Source organism: Nomia melanderi, chromosome 1 (assembly GCF_051020985.1).
Source record: "Nomia melanderi isolate GNS246 chromosome 1, iyNomMela1, whole genome shotgun sequence".
Taxonomy (NCBI): Eukaryota; Metazoa; Arthropoda; class Insecta; order Hymenoptera; family Halictidae; genus Nomia; species Nomia melanderi.
Window position 1 is genome coordinate 16,863,769 of NC_134999.1, and position 18,417 is coordinate 16,882,185.

The 18,417-nt window shown below is 39.0% G+C and overlaps 1 protein-coding gene across 5 annotated transcripts in view; it reads left to right on the plus strand.

Moving 5' to 3' along the window:
- The first annotated feature begins 5,000 nt into the window (after positions 1-5,000).
- uif (sushi, von Willebrand factor type A, EGF and pentraxin domain-containing protein uif) overlaps positions 5,001-18,417 on the plus strand; it is a 61,017-nt gene continuing 47,600 nt past the window's right edge. For all 5 annotated transcript variants that reach the window (XR_012999300.1, XR_012999301.1, XR_012999302.1 and 2 more), the window contains exon 1: positions 5,001-5,437. The gene's annotated coding sequence lies outside the window, so the exon portion shown is untranslated. The remainder of the gene's footprint in view (positions 5,438-18,417) is intronic.

Consider the following 18,417-nt stretch of genomic DNA (forward strand, 5'->3'; position numbering starts at 1 on the left):
CGTTTTTATATGATACTTAGCTATGCAACTTCGCTAATTACCACAGTATTGAGAAAATATGAAATTTAATTCGAATTGATTATCTATTTAACACGTCGAATGCACGATTTTAAGGCGCAGAATATGCGAAATGAAAGAAGTACAATATTAACCCTTTGATTCTCAGTCACCACTCGATTTGATATAGGAAAACTGTGAAATAGTATATTTAGTATTCGAAATTAAATTGTAAGTTAAACTTTCGAAATTATCTAAGGAGGAATTCGTTTCTACATGTTTTGAAGTGGTAAATGGAATTTTGAAAACTGAGGATTTTTGGAGATAGTTTTTATACGTGTTGGTAATGTAAGAATAGGTACAGTGAAGTTTCAATTTTTATGGTAGTTTAATATTAAGTTATATTTAGTAGTTTCATATTAAATTCTGTATATTTGTTATCGTTGGAGGAATTATGATTTATACCTTTCTCGTTTAATTAACAAGGGAAATGACGTTCGTGTTTAGATCAGGTTCGACGAATGTCGATTGGGATTGAAATATGAAATTTTATAATTACACCATGATAATCCGCATTCGAGTTAACTCGAATTTGTGCAGGAATAGAGAACGTATGATTTACAAAGTCGGTAATTAAGTAGAAAGTAAGAACTCGTAGTAAAACTTTCAATGAATGACAAATTAAGTCTCATTAAAACTTCACGGAATCACGTTTACAGATTTCACGTTTAATTCGTAACTATGCCGCGGACGTAAACATGGCGTAGCGTAAATGCGAAATCAACGTTTCGTACGGTCGTTTAACGAAACTTGGAACGTTACAATTGAAATAAAGCAATGTCGAATCTGATCGTACAGCCTATTACTGCATTTCTCACGCATTTCTAATGCGCCAATACCATTAGCCTCCTTAGTAACCTACAAAAAAGCATTTCAAGCCGTAAGGAAAAAACAAAACTGGACGCTAATCTGCGATCGCGAAAGTGTGACACGCTGTTAGATGCAGCGAGGCTTGGTAGCACAGTCGCGTGGCAGCTGCGGGCAGCGTAACATCGATTATTCGCTCTGAAAAAACGCCCCACCCGTTATGCAATTAGTCGGTGGCCTAGGTGTGTCTTGTGGATCTCTGTTTCTAGCGAAGGTGATTACATAGGCTCCTATCCAGTTAGACTGCGGAATTAACCCTTAACAACTCGAGCAATAGTACCGTAGCGTCTGGCTTATCTGTCTTGTCATGTTGCTTCATCGAAAAATATTAAAACCGACAAAGAACCGTTTTCATTTAGAAACCTTCACAAGATAACTTAGATGATAAAATAAGGAACATGCATTAATCATAGTGATTTCGAAGTAAAATATATACTAACTGGATTTTCACTTACAAAGAAACATCGTTTTGCGACAGCAAATATGTTTTAGAAGCTGTACGAATTTTTCTGTATCAAAGTTTTCAGGTAAGTATACACTACATTCAATAGTTCATTACCTGTTTACCATGAATCTTTATATAAACATCGACATTTCAACGTAACTCATACATCATCGGTATTTCATACAGCTCTACAGCTTCACGAATGATTTTGTCATAAATCAGGATGCGTTCTATCATTCTTGTATTCAGTGAGGCTTTGAGATCATCTAAAAATAAAATCCTCAGTATACGTCCTTCGCAAAGAAACATACAAATTTCACTGCGCATTTCCAAATCATGCAAGTTTTACACGTTGCCGTGCAATGACAAGTAAAGCTCAAGTGAAAACTATTCTGTTCCTATCAATTTATTATCTTGTGCATTTACAGTGGGACAGAACATTCTCTCCATTTCTTTAAATTACTGATAGCAAAGAGTTACTATCTATGGCAACGTTAAAGTTTCCTGCACCTCGTGACGCCGTTCGATCATTGCATACGTGCAACGATGCGCCTGTACAAGCGGCTGAAAGGGTTACCGCGATTCCGCGTGATCGGGGGCACCGGCGAAACTATAACGAGACGGCGGAACGCAACTTTCATTCAGGTTCCCCACGCCCGTGAAAGAAAAAAGGAGATACGGGCGTTAATCGCGCGCAACGCGCAACGCGTCGAGTCCAGCCTGCTCGACGACCTTTCTTGTGCGAGCGTCGATGTCTCCGGCCGGCTTCTAACGCTAGGCCGGCCGACCGGCCGGCCTGCGCCGACTAGATAATGCCGCGTTAATATTTTATTGGAATTCCTGCGTGCCCACGGCGCGAGTCCACCCGGTTTCACGTTCCGTTCTGCTTTCGCACGGGAAACCTTTCGGATTGTTCGATTTTAACACGCATTTGCCTTTGCGGGAATTTAAACCTTCGCGAAACGAAGCGTTCTCGATGCTTCGCCTGAAGAACCTCTGTGCAAACGTTGGTTCGTTCCACTGGGGTTTGTTGAAACATTTTAATATAACAATGCGATTAATTCGGTGTCGTCGGTAAAAGTGAGTAATTAATATAAGGATATAATTGGTGTGATATACGTTTTGTAACAGTTTATCTATTACAAATCCAATATAGAAATAGACTACACAATTACAGATATAGATATAAACGATTATATGATTGATAACGACCGATTATTTCGACTTTTATGAAATTCGACAGCGATTCGCCTAACTACACCGACTTGCGTAATAATAGTACATACCGCCGGCGTACACTCGTTTTCATATTGCCTCACGGGCTTTGTCTTCGTGCGAATATTTTTTCGTTTAAACGTCTTAAATCATGCCCGCACCCCATGTCGATGACCGCCTAGCGTAAACATTGTTAGATTTCATGTGAACGCTTGTTATTGACTCCTACACTGGGAAGCAGTTTGATATAGTAATTTGTTAAGTTTGTAATGTTTTTAGGACTCTAGAAAAGTAAATTGTATCATGAATAATTGAAGTAAATACTGTTGAAATATGGAGATATTGGAAAGCTATTGAATGTTGAGTTTTGGTATAGGAACGCAAAGGGTTAAGTGCACTGCTCGTGCAGATGTAAATCAAATGCTACAGCATTAAATGTTGAAGGCTAGATGCTGAACTAAACGGTCGAAATGGAAATTCGATAAAAACTATCAATGGAGTACGGTTTTTGCGCGTATATCGAGGACACGCGAACACGCGGAATGCAATCGAACGATTTCGCTGGATTCTAAACGGTTGTTTTAATGTTATCGCGATTACGGAATGCCCGATGGAAGAAAGAAGTTTCCATTCGATTCGAGTGTTCGACCGGGGTTGCGTGAAAATACGCGAGGCTAACGGTTCGCGGATGTTCGTCGATTTTTAGCCGGCTCATGCGTTCGGGAATCGGTATCGTAAGAGGTTCCATAAGGTTTAATGAGATTTCAGATTTACTTCGAGTTTTATGGAACATTCGGAACAGTAAAACTGAATTTATTATCATCCATTCAGTGGTTCAGATACATACTCCTGCATATCCGTGCCAGATTTCTGCGAAGGAATCTACGTTTCGAATAAACCGTTCCAAACGTTCACAAAGTTTGCTTGCATCCACTTCCGAAGACAAACCATTACAACGTGAAAACAACAAAGCTTTTCTCACAGAAAAAATAATCGAAACATCTAAATCAATTTAAACAATTATCAATCTACATTCAATCTCTGAATTCCGAATTTGAACCACGTTAAAATACTCGAAACAACTTCAATTCTCCATCCCCATTTCCATTGTCCCACAAAAACTCATCCAAAGCTCATCACCAACCCACATCCTCTACAACCAGAATACGCAACAAGTCGATCGCCGAGCGATTTTTCTTCGATTACAGCCGTCAAGAGACGTTTTCAACGCGCAAAAGCATCTTAATCGCTCAAAGAAACGAGACGGAAGCTTGAATATCTTGAACGTCAAGGATTTTAACACATTGTTGACCGGCAATTTTACGCAGAAGCTATTTAACCCTTTGTGGACAAAGACAGTCTACAGTGTACAAAACCTTTTGTAGATTCCGCAAAATCACACATCGAATGCCTAAATAATATAGAATAAGGAAATTATGTTTTAGTTTCTCACTGTTCGAGTAGTTGAATCATTTGTTTTCTACTTAATATTACAAACATGAATGTTAGATCTTAGCAAAGCGTCGACATTCGTCCGCAAAGGGTTAATGTCACCGGTTATTCCGTAATTAACACTAGGTTTGCGGGTATTGTGCAGTTTATTCTATTGTTCCTAGAAAAGTTGACATTCGTTTATTTAGATCTTAAAACTTATAGATTTAAAAATGGACAATTAGAATACATATTCAAACCCGTCGAAACATTAACTAAATAATGTTTATAAAATTCAATGTGCGTCAAATTGATACATTCCGTAAACCTAGCGTTAAATACGAAAGTGAAACGATCTAAATGAAACTTCAATATACTTTATTTATCTTATACATAATGAATTGAAATGAAACTTTGGACGTACCTGTTATATAATGAATATTTTGTTTTTGCGATATCTTATATTGTCCTATGTTTCGAAAATTGAAATGGCTGATGCAAGTGGAGATACGAGTTAACTCGTGACCGGGTCAGTAATGTGTTAAGTACCTCGTGACACCTTTCTCAAAAAAAAAAGATCGATCATACGTAATACAGAAACTATCCGTTGCTCGACATAAATTCCTCCATCAGCACGAAGCTGCTCGCAGAGCAAGCGGACAGACACGAGAGACACGTCGCTAGGCAAAAAGGCGCCATTACCGTGTGATCCTCGTCGGAATCGTTATCAGCGCGAGCTGTCTCTGCCCTTTTCCTCGGAGAATGCAGCGGCAGTGGTGGCTGGCTAGAAAATGCATCAGGGATGCAACTCCGGTCAGGTTCCACGCGGCGATAAACAAACAAGGAGTCAAGTGGGCTCGGCCGTCTTCGTCGACGGCACGACCGTGCCCGAGCCTTCGTTCTCCTCCACCTTCTCCGGCAGCGCCTACGTTCACGTCTGGCTCCTTTTCTCTCGTCTCCTCTCCACTCCTCGCCGCGCGGACAGGTAACTCGCGCCGTTCACCTGGAGAGAGAGAGAACCGGGTCTTCAGTCTCGAACCGGTGGGCCGGAGGGAAGGAGCTCCGTGACCCTGAATCTATTTCGCAATTGTTCGCCGCACACATATATCGTCTTCCATTCTTCGAATTTTCGGTTCCTCTCGTTCTCGATTCTTCTATCCCATCTTTCCTCGTTTCCGATCGGGAATCTGTACGTCGAGGAAGCCCCGTGGATTCGTTAGGCGAGACCGATTCCAAGAATACACCGTTCGATCGAGTGTGGTTACGAGAAGGACTCGCCGAGCCGGAGAGCAGATATCTCGTGGATCGTTTGTGCAAGTGAATTCTCGTCGAGCCTGTCCGCCGCAGGAGCTTCAGTGGTGTTACATGTAACCAAGGGGAGCACGAGGATCACGACGCGGAACCCAGGAGCCACCAAACAGAGTAAGTCCGGCCAGACGAGATGTTAAAAATGGAGCGCTTCCGGGCGGCGTTACGCGAACTGGCAACGTACACTGCGGGCAACACCTGCGCGGCACACGGAGTCGACGTTCTTTCGTCGAACAGGCTTCACTATGTTGTTAGGTTTACTCGAGAGCCCGATGGCTACTTTCCTATTGGACTATATAGTTATCGATTGAGTTTCTGCGTGGAGAAATTAGTCGATAACAGGGAATAATTAACACTTTGCGTACAATGACGAGTGAGACTCGTGATGAAGGTTTCTAGACTAATTTAAGAATTAACCCTTTGTACTCTGTAGGCTCTAGGAAGGAAATATTTCGCACTAGGAAGGAAAATAAAAGATCTAAGAAATGCTATAGCATTTCCCATTTTCTCCGAAGATACTATAAAAATTAGTTGCAATTTCTGATAGGTTACAAAACCATCTGGAGTGCAAAGGGTTAATATTGTTTATTAAAATGAAATTTACACTTGAAGTGGAGTGGAAAATTTTGTTACGTTTCTTAGGAATTGTCGATAGTCAAATATTACATGAGCTTAGCGAAAGTAAATAGTCGAGAGGTTAATACTAGAGCTAGGAGACATCTTCTTTTGGTGATTTGGAAGGGTAATTAATGCTTGTTTGAGAAATTAGTGGAATTGATTTGGCAATACGCGAGTTGAATTGTAGAGAAGTTGATGTCTCGATGGATACATTCGTGGAGTTTGTATAAGAAAATTTTGAAAAGTCAATTTCACTGATTCGTAGTTGTAGAAGGAATGATGTTCGATTGTTTTAGAGATTTGGTCAGGATCGATTTGATAGAAGCGAAATTTAGTTAGGAAATTGATGGTTTCGGTAATAGTAAAGTGCTGCTCGATGTTTGGTAGAGGTTTCGTTGACTTTCTTAGTGATTTTTAGGCGGCTGATAGTGGGAAGATGTTTGGGAATGTTGGGTTTGTTAGATGTGATGGTATTTTGTAGTTGATGGTTTGGAGATGTTGATTCTAAGATGTCAGATTATATTTACACGTTTTTGATATTGTGGAATTAGGTTTCGTGAGAATTTGATCGTTATAGGAATTCGAGACTTTACAGTTCATTGTTTATTAAGAAGACGCATCGATAGTCGACTGTTTTGTCGAACGGAATCTTTCCCTGTAGCCATATCTGAAAAGGAAAATGACGAGAAGATGTTTGGAATGCGAACTATGCGACCAGTTTGTTGAAAAGATGAAGAACCACTTTTTTGTACACACGATTATGCGTTTCAGGAGAAATGCTGTACACATCTTCGGTGATTGTTAATATAAATTCAGATTTCTTAAAGAATTCATTAAGGAAACGTAAACTAAAGAAAACTAAAAGTTGTCATTAAATTATTGAAAAATATTTAAAATAACATAATCAATGTATCTGTGATTAGATAATCGATCCCGTCCAAAGGACATTTTTACTTTCAACAAATAATCCATTTACGTGTTTATCACTCCACCATAAACACATTTCAAGAAACTACGCATTCTGTGCAGCGTTTCCTTTCCACCGGAATCGAAAAAAGAAACAATACATCAGGACAGCCGGCCGAACGTATTTATCGTTTCCTTTTGTTCTATTTCGAGCGATGCTAAACGGTACTTTGTTCCCTTCGGCTTCTCCTGGCCGCAGAATTTATGCGATTTTCGTTCTGCTCAGTGAGCTGTCGCATACATTCACGCGTGCAAACGCGTAACAGAAATCCGCGGCCTTAGAAATCCAACCTAAACAACGTGAAACCGAAGATTCTTCCTTTTGCCTCCGCTCAGTGGAAATTCCTGCGCGATATCAGAGTACGCTCAATTCTGTTTTTCTACAGAAAAATAGAGATTAGCTCCTGACCTAAGAAATCAACAGAATAATACAATAAACCATACTGAAGTTCAAGTTACAATTTACATGACTCGAATCAAAGCAAATCGCGTGAAAATAGAATCAATCCTTTTCTAATTCGAGTGAAATCAAAGAAAAATAATTCCCATTAACACTTTCGGTTTTCCTATACCGCGATTATTGATATCTTAAGCATGTCGGATATTTAAAGTGATTTTAAAAATAGATTCACTCAAATACTCCAATGAACGTACGAAGAAACCGAGAAAATCTGTTACGATGTTTAAAAGGATCGTTTGCATATTAATAGGATCGAACGCTCGGTATATAATGTTAAATCGAGATCGGAAAACAGAGTTGTGTACGGAAAAATCTTCTGTAACATGGAACCGTTTTCTGCTCGCACGAAATCGTACTTTCGCTTTCGAACACGAAGTTGCAGAGTGCTTTTATTGCGCGCATAGAGACGCAAACGTGAAACCGGCGACACCGGGGCCATGTAAGAATGGCGGAGCAGAAATTTATGGAAGAGAAAGCTCGTTCCTCGAATAACGAAATCCGCGGTGTGCCCACGGCGATCCGCGTTCCGTGGCCACGTGAACCGGTAATGGCCTATGAAAAATCGCGAAAATTACTCGGGAGCGTGAAAACCGCGTTGCACGTTGCTGTTCCGTTTACCAGTTTATTATTTCCCCGCTATCAAATTGTTTCTGCGCTTTAAGGTCCGTTTCCCGGGAAATCCTTGCTTTCTATTTGAACAACTTACGTTGATCATTGAAACTATAGGTTTACTATAGAATTATTGTTTATTTTTACGACACAATATTAAATTTCGAAGAAAGTTTTGGTTAATAATCGAGTTACTTCTGTGGAGAGAGCAGTTTTACAGTAATTGCTTTTTACGATGGTACCTCAATGGTGCATATAGCCTTTTAATTCATATTCAAATAACAATATAAATTATTATCTTCCATATCAGTTCGTTATTTCGCAAATATCTTCAATAATACCAAGTATCGAATAAAATATTAACTACTTAAAGAAATAATAATAATAAAAATTCTTAGGGCACAAATCCTCTAACAATAATCGAGAATACATAACAGTGAACGATTAAGCATCTATTGTGCCGACCACAACGAACCTATAAATAACTCGAGCCTATTCTTTCCGAAGTTTGCGCCGAATACAATGGACGTTTAATCATTAACATCTAATCGTCACTGCAACGAATCCACGAGCGCCACGTCGCTCCACAATTTTTCTTCTAATATTTATCATTACTCGCGAACAGGCAGACGTGGATACCTACATATGTCACCGTTCATCTTGTCGAACGAATGTAACGTCTAATAATAGAACGAGGTTCGCAACCTCGAGCCATTGTCAAAGAAATTAGCCTCGTGGACTCGAGTGGAACGTTAAAAGCTCGAACAAAATCGTAATAAATGGGATCAAGACCTTAGCCACGTCGGTGATCCACCTACACGCGGGCTATCTCGGTTCCCTACATGCCTACCTACCTATCAACCTAACCTAAAACCTGCATAATCCTATCTTTCTTGTTACCGGCTCGCCATAATGGTACCCCGTTGCCCACGTCTGACCCAAGGAAACCGGGACTACGGTTTGTTGTATCGAGCCACGGAATTCCGAGGCAATTTATACGTCGCTCGCCAGCCGATCTTTGTTGCTCCTCTCCTATTGGTCCACTTTGCTCGAGGAAACCTCCAGGGACGTAGGAAACATTTACTCGAACCTAGAGAACTGACCGTTTTGTTGCAGAAATGAATGTTCGACTTCGATTATTCCGCTCGGAGATGTTTGTAAGATTTTATACGAGAATTAGGAAAGAGAGTAACGAATGGAATGATTAATTTAGTGATTAATCGAGTAACTCATTGAATAGGATAGTTTGTTACTTGTTTCGATTTTCAGTTTCCAATTTCTAATTTATAAATTTTAGCTTCGTTTCATATGTACACAATATTTCCAGGTTAGTCCGATAACGGTTACTATTACAATCGGTAATTTATTCTATTAATTGAGCGTCGAGTTTAATCCGATCTAATTCACTGGTAATTAAGTACTGATTCCAGCTTAATAAGAAGAAATTTTTAATGAAACGAACAGCTGTACGAAGGTTCCAGCGGAACGTTAATCAACGAATGCTCTATGCGCCTGTTATTCCGTGTTTACAAACAGTACACTGAACTGCACGATCGATGTTTTTGCTTTTCGCTGGAAATCGTTCCAGTTTTTCATCCGCGGCAAAAACCGGCGCCGAACGATTCAGATACAGTCGACAGAAAATCCTCTCCGCGAGCGTCGTGACTTAACAACAGATTCACGCGGATCAAGGCGTAACTTGGTTAAGGTACCGTTAACCCGCTGACGAGTCGCGACGAGGCGGCAGTCCTAAGAAATTCCGATCGCGTAACAAATTTCGATGCCCGGCGTCCGCCATTGCGGCCGTTGTGCGTCGAGCAGCGTTCCCCGTGGGCCGATTTCTTGCATAAATTCCGGTGTTGCGCGATCAATGCCGGCCATCGGGCAGAATTTTACGATCTACGCGTGCTGGTTCATTGAACAGATATTCGGGACGAGTATAATCGCGCTAATAATTTCTGGTTAGCACGCGATCGATCGAAATAGAGTCACTTCGAAGTAAGTCTTTTGCTGAACACGTGACATTTAACCATTTGTTCTGTTATTTTGTCAATCTTGGTTTAACAAATATAAATGTCACTTGATTCTTTTGACTTTATATTAAATATTTTTCTGTTATCAGTAATACTGCTTTAATGTGATTTATGCTCGAATTTATCCTTTTGAAAGAAATCCTAAAAGTGACCTGTTACAGAGATTCAATTAGAATAATATTATTCACTATTTGTTTAGATTATTGAGTAACAGTATTAACACTAGAACTACCGAGCATTTAATACGATTAATATATAATTCCTATAAAAATTGTAACGATAGATTATTTTCAGTTTCTTCAGGCATTCATTATAGTACTCAAATCAAACTATTCATTTTCAAAACCATTTCGAATATTCAATCCTTCGAAGATAATAATTACTAAACAAAAAAATCGAAACCAGTCATTTTGACTGGTACGGTAGTTCTAGTGTTAAGTATATTTTTAATGGAGCAAAATTATTTAAGAGTTACATATTAGGAGCATGCTATTCAATTATGAAATACCATATTCCACGAAAATAGAATTAATAAGATAGCGAAGATTATTAGTTGTAAGGGGTATATTATTTAGTACATAAATAATTTTTTACTTACGCCAGCAGGATCTTCAGCGCGTCAATTACCGATCGAAGCGTTTCTCGCCCGTAGGGAAAATAGCTGTTCCTTGGAACCGTGCAACTACAACCACGCCCCGCGCGCTACCGGATAGCGATTCGGACTATCTGTCAGACTTGGCCGCGGTTGGCTGCATTGTAAATCCGGGAGAGGCTCGCATGCATTTTTCCCTGGAACGTGATAAGCGATTATTGAATTACCGAAACGGTTCTCGTTGATGGACGGAAAGTATTAACCTCTTGCCACGCGATTTTTCTTCTGACAAGGATCGGTTGTGTTATTTTATTTTTAAGTGGATAGGTTTAAGGTTCAATCTTCTTGGAATTGATGAAGGTTTATATCTATATTGATTGACACTGTTACTATTACATTGTTTATTAACACATTGCGCGATTTTTAGTCTACCGTTGAATTGCTAATTCTACATTAACCCTCTATGGGCCGAATTTTGTTTCGTGATTATAACAAAATTTATGCAGTATGGAATTAATAAATATCAACGTGTGAACACAAATTCAATAGTTTCAACAATTTTATTGAAACGAATATATTTTGTAACTTTGATATTACAATGACGTTGAACGTAAACGTCTGTGTGTACAAAAGTTTAAGTTGCTTAATTATTTAATGTCGTTTGTCGTTTTGCAATAAAAAATTAAATACGTCAATTTAACTTGGTATATTGATGTGGGACTTCAAAGTCACACGAGCCTATAGAGGGTTAATGTAACATTTTAGATATGTATAACAAAAATCCAAACTAAAATGACAAAATCGAATTCCTTATTCTTTTTCGTGAGTTAGAAATTTCCGTTTCATTGATGTTTAAAAATGTATTAATATAACCACCGACACTCCCGTTTCTAGTAGTTGACATTTAGTCGGCGTTCAGGGTATTAAGTATGATTTCAATGATTCTCGAGTGTTGGGAATAAATTTACGTTGAATTGGAATTGAATCGAACAACGTTGATACAGAATTTGGAACGAAACATTAAGGATATCTTAAATTGCATAAGATTAGTGATCGTAGTGTAGAAAAAGAAATAGTAGATTCGTTTTTCGAGTTAATGTGTTGCGAGGATCAGACATTTAGAAACGGGGAATTTTTCTTTTAATTGACGCGAACTAATGGATTTATCGGTGAAAGGGTTAAGTTTTTAAATGTAATTTCACAGATCATACTGCGATTTCGCGTACGTATAACTTGTTGAATAAAAAGAAGGAATTTCCATGGAATCAGTTTTCTTGCGAGTGAAAGAGAAAACGTAGCAACGCTTTAAAGTGTGTAACAGACAGCAATTTGTACTGGAACAAACGAGAATGTTTCATTCCGTTGGTTAATAAGATAAAAGGTGCAAAGTTTTAATATTTATGAGGGAAAGTATTGAGTAACGCCCAGAAAAAAGATTCGCGGCGATAACGCAAATGGTTTTCGTGTAATAAAATGCGAACGTATTAAGTTGGACGACGCTTCGGTGATTTCAATGAGCGGCGAGGACGGTGCCCGGTGATTTCGACGCGTGGCGGGTCCGTCGCGTCTAACAGCTGACGGTAGAAACCTCTGCAACTCATTCCATTAATTTCCTAATCTCTACACTTTCATTAAACATCGCACGCTATTTCCAATCAAATCAATTTAACACTTTGACTTGCCACGTAAACACTCATCAAAACTCCCATGTACTCGAAACAGTTTTCTATATTAACCAGAAACTGAGAAATTAAGATTCTTCTCAATAATTGCTCTACTATCTTTCTTATATCTCATATATCCAACAAAATTCGGTTCGTTCGATACATCATGAAAGAAATTAATGTCCACGTTTCTGTAAAATATAATCTCATCCGAATTCGGGTGACGTGGCAGTCAAAGTGTTAAACATTCAGATTCAAACATACCTCTAAAAACGTCTGAATCAACCATTTAGCTCTCAAATAAAAACTTCCAGTAAAACCACTTACCTTTCCCATATACATCTTCTAACTTATTCTCAACAAAACTAAATATTCTCATCAAAGATCCACTAATAGCTCCGCAACTCATTAATACCGAATCATTCTCTCAAAACGATACCAACTAGAGAACTAAACCACTCATCTTCGAGCAGATCAAACTATTCCAAACATATTCAATCACACTAAAAAGTCCGCGCAAGAATGATCTATTACACATCAGGGGTTCGGTAATTCCGCATAAATCCGCAACCTGTTCGACCGTAGCTCAACCAAGTGCAATAAGATCGCGCGATCAAGGATAAAGCCCGACAGAGACATGGTCCCGCGTAAAAACGCGTTAGCGTGGCCGATAAAAATTGAATCTCGAAGTTCTAGCAGTTACGAAATACGACTGGACGAGGATAAAAGTGCAATGTGGTCAGACCGCATCGCGACGCAATCCGGGCACACCCTGTATAATATGTGCGGCATTCGGTCCTCTCTCGCGTCCCGTTGTCCTTTCGCGCGCGACACGGCTTTCATCGACGTCGTCCACGTGGTCGCCGTGCCAGCCGCGGGTTTATCGGTCGACGAACCACGAGAAATGTGAAACTCGATGGCCCGCGGATACCGTGTCGTCGTAAAAGTGCCGGGAAACGCGGAGACCGACGCTGTTCCAGCGCGCAACGCTTGCAGCTTGATCAATTACACACTCGACTGACTGGAGTCTACCCCCTATCCGAGCAGCGGATCGCTTTATCTCCCGTTGACCCGTCGACCGGATGATTCTTTCCACGCCGAACACCTGTACACGGCTGTTCGACGGCTGCACGCGGATTTATTAACCCTTTGCACTCGGCAGTTCTTCACTGGAAACGTTCGAACATCTTCTGATGAGGTAGAGACGATGTCTTGGGAAATTAACTCGAAGAGAAGTACGTACTTTCAATATTTACCAAATTGATGGATTATGCTATAGTATAATATTGTCGGAGAAAGAGGATTTTATTTGAAACAGTATAATTGTTTCGTGACAACTGATAGTAAGACAATCTACAAATCAAACAAGTGCTCTTGTCTCACTCAAACACTTTCTAGAACATTTTTTCATTATCGTGCATTAACTTGACGTATATTTGGAATATTCTAGATTCATAAAGAACGAACATTATGAACATAAAAATCAATATAGAGAAAATCAATTTAGTATAGAATATTTCTTTGAGCATTCATTCAAAACGCGCTCACACACAATCGCGTCGTTCATCTGTTGCACACATTCATCACTCATCAATATATCTATTCTCACATTCAAATACATCTATTCTCATACTACATACATCCATTCCCACAATATTATACTTTCTATAATGCATCAATTCGAGAAATATTGAAATAAAATAGCTTTGTCTCTCAATGCATGTGTGATTCCTCGAGTTAGTTTCACAAAATATCGTCTTTATCTCATCAGAAAATGTTCAAACATTTCCAGTGAAAAACTTCCGAGTGCAAAGGGTTAAATATCAGATTCTATAGTTTCACCAAAATCAAATCAATTGGTTACTAATTGTAAAAATATTGGTTACTAATACATCCATTCCCACAATATTAAAGATCAAATTTAATAGTTTCACTGTATGAAATCACGCGGTGGGCGAGAGTCAAGTGTGTAACATTTTTTGTTCCATGTTTTTGGGAGACAAACTTCGAGATATCTTTGTTTCAGAGTTTCGAAGAACAGATGTTCAAGATTTTTAGGAAATAGATATTTTTGTTTCACTTGTAGTTACTTTTAATTCTTCTCGTGGATTTTCAGGTTGTTCACTTTATTTCAGTGCTGGATTAGTCAATATTCAATTTTGTTAATTAAAACCAAATAGTTCTGCCCCTCAATTTATACAAGATCTCTCTTTATATTATATGTAAAGAGTGTTTCTGATGTTTCGGTAGAAAACGAAGGAATGTTTGCAATGAAAAAACTTCGCTAGTGCAAAAGGTTGTTGACATTAGATTCACGGACATTTATTATACTTTATTCTATTATTCCTAGAGAACCACGTGTTCGTTTACATAAATCGCGAAAATTGTAGCTTCAAAACCAGAGTATTGCAACGCGTATTCCATAATTGCACAAATCAAGATTACTTAAACTATTACTAAATAATGTTTAAAAAATTCAATATCCGTTAAATAGTCCCGTAAACCTAGTGTTAACATCGTACTCGACTAATTTCATTGAATTAATATTGAAGTTAGCATAACGATAAAGTACAATACAAAAACTACATTCTAAGCGATCGAACGAAAAAGATGCTTCAAGAAGGAAGGTCAACAAAGAATCTTTCCGAAGACCCTCGTCTGACGGAACGAACTTTCCTTTTGCCGTCAGCTGCGCGTCGGTGTCAGCGTGCCAAAAAGCGACCGATACCACAGAAAAGTGGGACGGTTCCCGACGGGGAAATATCGCGGCGTGTCAGGGCCGGCGGTATGATCCTTTTTTCAGCGATCGTGGGAAACCGGTAGCGGCGGAAGGCGAATGAACGGGTCACCGTATGGGAAAGAGTGACACGTTTCGAGCCTCGACCCTGAATTTCCTGCCGGGCATCTGTCTACCGCGACGTGCACGATCGACGTTCACGGACGAACGGTAAATCCTCCGTTCCCAAGCGAAAATTCCGGTAAAAGTTGCAGAACTTGACATTCTACCGGCCGACGACGCATTAACGTGCTTTGTCTTGACTAGCAACCACTGACCAACGACACAATCATTTCTCGGTGTGCTAAAACTAGAGTTTAACGCGTCTCGTGCCGCGTGTTCCAAAAATGGAACACGTAGATCTGATTTCCTGGCCAAGTGATATTTACGTGGATACTGCTCTGTTATTTTTACTTTGTTTTTATTCTGGAACGTTTCGAATGTAAAGTCACTTTTTGTTGCATGGTGCAGTTCATATTTTTAATATTGAAAATTATGAACAATTTTTAACTGTTTGCACTCGGAAGTATTGCGTTAGCAATACTTAACATTTTCTAAGTAGACAAAGACGATGGTTTTTTTAAAATGAATTCAAAGAGAAATCACAGGTAAATTGAGGGACAAAGCTTTTTTACTCCAATATTTCGCGCGACGATGCATTATACATAGTTCAATATTAAATATTAAATTTTCTAATTTTACTGCGTCAAATCAAATGGTGACTGAGAGTCGCCTCTCGAGTGCAAAAGGTTAATATGGAACAATTTTTAATATTGAGTAATTTTTAATATTGAACAATTTTTAATGTTGAACAATTTTTAGTATTAAACAATTTTTAATATTGAACACTTTTTAGTATTGAACAATTTTTAATATTGAACAATTTTTAATATTGAACAATTTTTAATATTGGAAACAAGATCCTTTATGAGAACACTAATTTTCCCAGGGAAAGAGATTCTAGAATAGATTAAACTCACAGAAATAATAAATCAGCGATTTTTATTTGATTTTCTTGTTCACTGTAATTAACCTTTTTAATTGTCACTTTGTTCAATGCAGCAACAGAAAGTTTGATGTTCAATATTATATTTCGTATGATAAAAATGTAAAAACATATCATATAAAAAATGTCATCGATATTGGACCAGGAAACGACAAATATTTGTAGTTAAGAAACTCTTGGGTGCAGGAGATTGAAATAAACACGAATTTCAAGGTTAATAATCGGGGATTAAGCTTCGTTCCACTAATTAGTCGAATCTTATCATTTCGACAGCACGAAATTTATTCGATGCAGTTCGGTTAACGTCCTTCGAACTCCGCGCGCGAGATATTTACGGATAATACGACGCCTGTAAATCTTTTATCCGTCGTTATTTTTTTCCCTTGCCGAGTCGTTTTGCGTTATTTACGACAAGAGGCGAGCGCGTAAAGATTCAAAATGGACGGTGCAGCTCGTTGGGGAAGGATTAACGGTGGTAGGCGTTTAATCGGGCCCCGCGTGACGCAATGGAAAACGAATCGACCGTGCTACGGACGCGTAGCACAGTTCAAGCAACGATAATTGCGCACTGGAATTCAGCCGAGAATTTATCTGTCACATCGCTTGGTAATTACCTAATTAACTCGGCCAGGCGAGCTACTGTTGAGCAAGGATCGCGCTCGCTCGATCGTTGATCTAGCTGATCGTTGCAATTGTTGCGAGTCGCTTTCGATAAAATTTGATTTTCAAAGTGAACGTAGAATTCCTCTTTCTTCTGATAAATTAACGATGAACATGGATGTTTCGAATGAAACGTGTTGAATTTAGAAATAAATCTTAAGAATCATTTGTGTATGTATAAAAGTATGAAGGATTGTTTGAAATTTAGAAGAATATGTTGATTTTTTATGTCGAAAGCATTGAATTATCAGTGAAAATGGATCGAGTTTTAGTTGGAGTTTTAAGTTAAAGAACAAGTTGGATACAAGTGTTCTGTTACGATGGGATCTCCTCAACGAGGAAGTTTGTAGTAGGTTCACGTTTACTTTGAGCACACACCGATCCCGAACTGAAATTAAATGCACGCGAGATGCAAGGGCTAGGTGCATTGTCGCGTGCAAACATAGCGAGGACACGTCGCGTCGGGATGCAGCGAGGGGGCCACCGCACAAAGCCGAGTCTCCTCAAACTTCCTTTTTACCGTGGCAAGAAAACCTGAAGCGTACACCCACATTCAAAAACTTTGCCCTTGGGACTCGACTCTTTACCGGAAACTATACTTGCTCTCACGAAGGGAGACTGTATCGTGATATCCATCTGGAAGGAGTCTCTTTTAATAATGTAATGCTACAGACTCGCGTGAATACTCGAATGCTTTTAATATACGTGAATCTTTCAGACTTTGAAAGTTTCAGGCTTTGCAGCTTTGGGAGATTGAAACTTTGAAACATTGAAGCTTTGAAATTTTTAAAGTTTGTAGTTTGGAAAGTTTGAAAGTTTCAAACTTTGAAGCTTTGAAGTTTTGATGCTTTGGAAGTTCTAAGGTGTGAAGATTTGAAAGATTAAGAGTTTGAAAATTTGAAGCTTTGAAAATATGAAAGTCCTACATTTTACAGCTTTGAAAATTTAAAACTTTGAAACTTTGTAACTTTGAAAGTTTGAAAGTTTAAAGCTTTGAATCTTTGAAATTTTAAAGCTTTGAAAGTTCTAAAGTTTAAAGCTTTGAAAGATTGAAAGTTTTAAAGTTTGACGCTTTGAAACTATGAAAGTTCTAAATTTCAAAGCTTTGAAAGTTTTAAAATTTGAAACTTTGAAAGTTCTAAACTTAGAAGCTTTGAAACTTTGAAACTTTGAAAGTTCTAAACTTAGAAGCTTTGAAACTTTGAAACTTCGAAACTTCAAAACTTCGAAACTCTGAAAATTCGAAAGTTCGAGAGTTCAAAAGTTCGAAAGTTTGAAACTTTGTAGCTTTGAAGCTTCAAAGCTCTGGAACTTTGAAACTTTAAAACTTCAGATTTCCCAACTCGAAACAAACCTCCGAATTCTCAAACCTCCATCCCCAAGTCCTCGATTCCCCCTCCACAAACCCAACACCAAACTTTCCTCTTTCCACGTCACAAGCTCACCAACCGAACATCTCAAATCACTCATCCCAACTTCCGCTACCCAGAGACCCACAAATCCCGACGAAGAATCCGGGCTCTCGGAACCCGTTCGAAAGAGATCCCGCTCGATCGATTCGAAAAAGAGATCGGGTCCCTCTCTGGCTGGAACGGAAACCGGTAACTGCGTTTCCACGTGGTCCCATAAACTCGCGAAGAAGTGGCTGGCCGGTATTCTAATTGAGGCAACGTTTATTACGGGGCCGGTGCCGTGTCATTAAGCCGAGCA